This window comes from Oncorhynchus keta, unplaced genomic scaffold, assembly GCF_023373465.1.
Source record: "Oncorhynchus keta strain PuntledgeMale-10-30-2019 unplaced genomic scaffold, Oket_V2 Un_contig_6208_pilon_pilon, whole genome shotgun sequence".
Classification (NCBI taxonomy): domain Eukaryota; kingdom Metazoa; phylum Chordata; class Actinopteri; order Salmoniformes; family Salmonidae; genus Oncorhynchus; species Oncorhynchus keta.
Genome location: NW_026288734.1, coordinates 51,266 through 57,265, shown reverse-complemented (window position 1 = coordinate 57,265; position 6,000 = coordinate 51,266). Strand labels below are relative to the sequence as shown.

The 6,000-nt window shown below is 45.1% G+C and overlaps 1 pseudogene; it reads left to right on the top strand.

Annotated features, from left to right (window-relative positions):
- The first annotated feature begins 5,557 nt into the window (after positions 1–5,557).
- LOC127925751 (dedicator of cytokinesis protein 1-like) overlaps positions 5,558–6,000 on the top strand; it is a 50,610-nt pseudogene continuing 50,167 nt past the window's right edge.

Sequence of the window (6,000 nt, the reverse complement as noted above, 5' to 3'; positions counted from 1 at the left end):
GACAGTTAACCATGTTGGACTGGTCACTAGTACAGGACAGTTAACCATGTTGGACCACTAGTACAGGACAGTTAACCATGTTGGACTGGTCACTAGTACAGGACAGTTAACCATGTTGGACCACTAGTACAGGACAGTTAACCATGTTGGACCACTAGTACAGGACAGTTAACCATGTTGGGTCACTAGTACAGGACAGTTAACCATGTTGGACCACTAGTACAGGACAGTTAACCATGTTGGACCACTAGTACAGGACAGTTAACCATGTTGGGCCACTAGTACAGGACAGTTAACCATGTTGGACTGGTCACTAGGACAGTTAACCATGTTGGACCACTAGTCTAATATAGGAAGTTAACCATGTTGGACCAGTACAGGACAGTTAACCATGTTGGACCACTAGTACAGGACTAACCATAGAACTGGTCACTAGTACAGGACAGTTAACCATGTTGGACTGGTCACTAGTACAGGACAGTTAACCATGTTGGACTGGTCACTAGTACAGGACAGTTAACCATGTTGGACTGGTCACTGTACAGGACAGTTAACCATGTTGGACCACTAGTACAGGACAGTTAACCATGTTGGACCACTAGTACAGGACAGTTAACCATGTTGGACTGGTCACTAGTACAGGACAGTTAACCATGTTGGACCACTAGTACAGGACAGTTAACCATGTTGGACTGGTGGACCACTAGTACAGGACAGTTAACCATGTTGGGACCACTAGTACAGGACAGTTAACCATGTTGGACCACTAGTACAGGACAGTTAACCATGTTGGACTGGTCACTAGTACAGGACAGTTAACCATGTTGGACCACTAGTACAGGACAGTTAACCATGTTGGACTGGTCACTAGTACAGGACAGTTAACCATGTTGGACTGGTCACTAGTACAGGACAGTTAACCATGTTGGGCCACTAGTACAGGACAGTTAACCATGTTGGGCCAGTACAGGACAGTTAACCATGTTGTACAGGACAGTTAACCATGTTGGACCACTAGTACAGGACAGTTAACCATGTTGGACCACTAGTACAGGACAGTTAACCATGTTGGACTGGTCACTAGTACAGGACAGTTAACCATGTTGGACTGGTCACTAGTACAGGACAGTTAACCATGTTGGACTGGTCACTAGTACAGGACAGTTAACCATGTTGGACCACTAGTACAGGACAGTTAACCATGTTGGACCACTAGTACAGGACAGTTAACCATGTTGGACCACTAGTACAGGACAGTTAACCATGTTGGACTGGTCACTAGTACAGGACAGTTAACCATGTTGGACTGTCACTAGTACCAGGACAGTTAGTACCATGTTGGACCACTGGTACAGTTAACATGTTGGACCACTAGTACAGTAGTCCACTAGTACAGGACAGTTAACCATGTTGGACTGGTCACTAGTACAGTTAACCATGTTGGACTGGTCACTAGTACAGGACAGTTAACCATGTTGGACTGGTCACTAGTACAGGACAGTTAACCATGTTGGACCACTGGTACAGGACAGTTAACCATGTTGGACCACTAGTACAGGACAGTTAACCATGTTGGACTGGTCACTAGTACAGGACAGTTAACCATGTTGGACCACTAGTACAGGACAGTTAACCATGTTGGGCCACTAGTACAGGACAGTTAACCATGTTGGGCCACTAGTACAGGACAGTTAACCATGTTGGGCCACTAGTACAGGACAGTTAACCATGTTGGACTGGTCACTAGTACAGGACAGTTAACCATGTTGGACTGGTCACTAGTACAGGACAGTTAACCATGTTGGACTGGTCACTAGTACAGGACAGTTAACCATGTTGGACTGGTCACTAGTACAGGACAGTTAACCATGTTGGACTGGTCACTAGTACAGGACAGTTAACCATGTTGGACCACTAGTACAGGACAGTTAACCATGTTGGACTGGTCACTAGTACAGGACAGTTAACCATGTTGGGTCACTAGTACAGGACAGTTAACCATGTTGGGCCACTAGTACAGGACAGTTAACCATGTTGGACTGGTCACTAGTACAGGACAGTTAACCATGTTGTACCACTAGTACAGGACAGTTAACCATGTTGTACCACTAGTACAGGACAGTTAACCATGTTGGACTGGTCACTAGTACAGGACAGTTAACCATGTTGGACTGGTCACTAGTACAGGACAGTTAACCATGTTGGACTGGTCACTTGTACAGGACAGTTAACCATGTTGGACTGGTCATTTGTACAGGACAGTTAACCATGTTGGACTGGTCACTAGTACAGGACAGTTAACCATGTTGGACCACTAGTACAGGACAGTTAACCATGTTGGACCACTAGTACAGGACAGTTAACCATGTTGGGCCACTAGTACAGGACAGTTAACCATGTTGGACTGGTCACTAGTACAGGACAGTTAACCATGTTGGACCACTAGTACAGGACATTTAACCATGTTGGACTGGTCACTAGTACAGGACAGTTAACCATGTTGGACCACTAGTACAGGACAGTTAACCATGTTGGACCACTAGTACAGGACAGTTAACCATGTTGGGTCACTAGTACAGGACAGTTAACCATGTTGGGTCACTAGTACAGGACAGTTAACCATGTTGGACCACTAGTACAGGACAGTTAACCATGTTGGGCCACTAGTACAGGACAGTTAACCATGTTGGGCCATTAGTACAGGACAGTTAACCATGTTGGACTGGTCACTAGTACAGGACAGTTAACCATGTTGGACTGGTCACTAGTACAGGACAGTTAACCATGTTGGACTGGTCACTAGTACAGGACAGTTAACCATGTTGGACTGGTCACTAGTACAGGACAGTTAACCATGTTGGACCACTAGTACAGGACAGTTAACCATGTTGGACCACTAGTACAGGACAGTTAACCATGTTGGACTGGTCACTAGTACAGGACAGTTAACCATGTTGGACCACTAGTACAGGACAGTTAACCATGTTGGACTGGTCACTAGTACAGGACAGTTAACCATGTTGGGCCACTAGTACAGGACAGTTAACCATGTTGGGCCACTAGTACAGGACAGTTAACCATGTTGGACCACTAGTACAGGACAGTTAACCATGTTGGGTCACTAGTACAGGACAGTTAACCATGTTGGACCACTAGTACAGGACAGTTAACCATGTTGGGCCACTAGTACAGGACAGTTAACCATGTTGGGCCATTAGTACAGGACAGTTAACCATGTTGGACTGGTCACTAGTACAGGACATTTAACCATGTTGGACTGGTCACTAGTACAGGACAGTTAACCATGTTGGACCACTAGTACAGGACAGTTAACCATGTTGGACCACTAGTACAGGACAGTTAACCATGTTGGGTCACTAGTACAGGACAGTTAACCATGTTGGGTCACTAGTACAGGACAGTTAACCATGTTGGACCACTAGTACAGGACAGTTAACCATGTTGGACTGGTCACTAGTACAGGACAGTTAACCATGTTGGACCACTAGTACAGGACAGTTAACCATGTTGGACCACTAGTACAGGACAGTTAACCATGTTGGACCACTAGTACAGGACAGTTAACCATGTTGGGTCACTAGTACAGGACAGTTAACCATGTTGGGTCACTAGTACAGGACAGTTAACCATGTTGGACCACTAGTACAGGACAGTTAACCATGTTGGGTCACTAGTACAGCACAGTTAACCATGTTGGGTCACTAGTACAGGACAGTTAACCATGTTGGGTCACTAGTACAGGACAGTTAACCATGTTGGGCCACTAGTACAGGACAGTTAACCATGTTGGACCACTAGTACAGGACAGTTAACCATGTTGGACCACTAGTACAGGACAGTTAACCATGTTGGACCACTACTACAGGACAGTTAACCATGTTGGGTCACTAGTACAGGACAGTTAACCATGTTGGGTCACTAGTACAGGACAGTTAACCATGTTGGGTCACTAGTACAGGACAGTTAACCATGTTGGGTCACTAGTACAGGACAGTTAACCATGTTGGGTCACTAGTACAGGACAGTTAACCATGTTGGGTCACTAGTACAGGACAGTTAACCATGTTGGGTCACTAGTACAGGACAGTTAACCATGTTGGGTCACTAGTACAGGACAGTTAACCATGTTGGGTCACTAGTACAGGACAGTTAACCATGTTGGGTCACTAGTACAGGACAGTTAACCATGTTGGGTCACTAGTACAGGACAGTTAACCATGTTGGGTCACTAGTACAGGACAGTTAACCATGTTGGGTCACTAGTACAGGACAGTTAACCATGTTGGGTCACTAGTACAGGATAGTTAACCATGTTGGACCACTAGTACAGGACAGTTAACCATGTTGGGCCACTAGTACAGGACAGTTAACCATGTTGGGTCACTAGTACAGGACAGTTAACCATGTTGGGCCACTAGTACAGGACAGTTAACCATGTTGGGCCACTAGTACAGGACAGTTAGCCATGTTGGACCACTACTACAGGACAGTTAACCATGTTGGGTCACTAGTACAGGACAGTTAACCATGTTGGGTCACTAGTACAGGACAGTTAACCATGTTGGGTCACTAGTACAGGACAGTTAACCATGTTGGGTCACTAGTACAGGACAGTTAACCATGTTGGGCCACTAGTACAGGACAGTTAACCATGTTGGGTCACTAGTACAGGACAGTTAACCATGTTGGGTCACTAGTACAGGACAGTTAACCATGTTGGGTCACTAGTACAGGACAGTTAACCATGTTGGGTCACTAGTACAGGACAGTTAACCATGTTGGACCACTACTACAGGACAGTTAACCATGTTGGGTCACTAGTACAGGACAGTTAACCATGTTGGGTCACTAGTACAGGACAGTTAACCATGTTGGGTCACTAGTACAGGACAGTTAACCATGTTGGGTCACTAGTACAGGACAGTTAACCATGTTGGGCCACTAGTACAGGACAGTTAACCATGTTGGGTCACTAGTACAGGACAGTTAACCATGTTGGGTCACTAGTACAGGACAGTTAACCATGTTGGGCCACTAGTACAGGACAGTTAACCATGTTGGACCACTAGTACAGGACAGTTAACCATGTTGGACTGGTCACTAGTACAGGACAGTTAACCATGTTGGACCACTAGTACAGGACAGTTAACCATGTTGGACTGGTCACTAGTACAGGACAGTTAACCATGTTGGACCACTAGTACAGGACAGTTAACCATGTTGGACTGGTCACTAGTACAGGACAGTTAACCATGTTGGGCCACTAGTACAGGACAGTTAACCATGTTGGGCCACTAGTACAGGACAGTTAACCATGTTGGACCACTAGTACAGGACAGTTAACCATGTTGGGCCACTAGTACAGGACAGTTAACCATGTTGGGCCACTAGTACAGGACAGTTAACCATGTTGGACCACTAGTACAGGACAGTTAACCATGTTGGACCACTAGTACAGGACAGTTAACCATGTTGGACCACTAGTACAGGACAGTTAACCATGTTGGACCACTAGTACAGAACAGTGGTTGGCATCAGTGTATGTAAATGCATGTGTGTTTCTGTGTGTTTCAGGTACCAGGACATGAGGAGACAGATCGGCTTTGAGATCAGAGATATGTGGTATAATCTTGGTATGAATCATCGATTTCATGTTCTTCATATGTATTCAACTGACGTATGTGCCCGACCGGCTCCATTCGGTGTTTTTTAAAAGTAGAGACTCAGAGCTAGAAAATGGTACAGTGCCTTGCGAAAGTATTCGGCCCCCTTGAACTTTGCGACCTTTTGCCACATTTGAGGCTTCAAACATAAAGATATAAAACTGTATTTTTTTGTGAAGAATCAACAACAAGTGGGACACAATCATGAAGTGGAACGACATTTATTGGATATTTCAAACTTTTTTAACAAATCAAAAACTGAAAAATTGGGCGTGCAAAATTATTCAGCCCCCTTAAGTTAATACTTTGTAGCGCC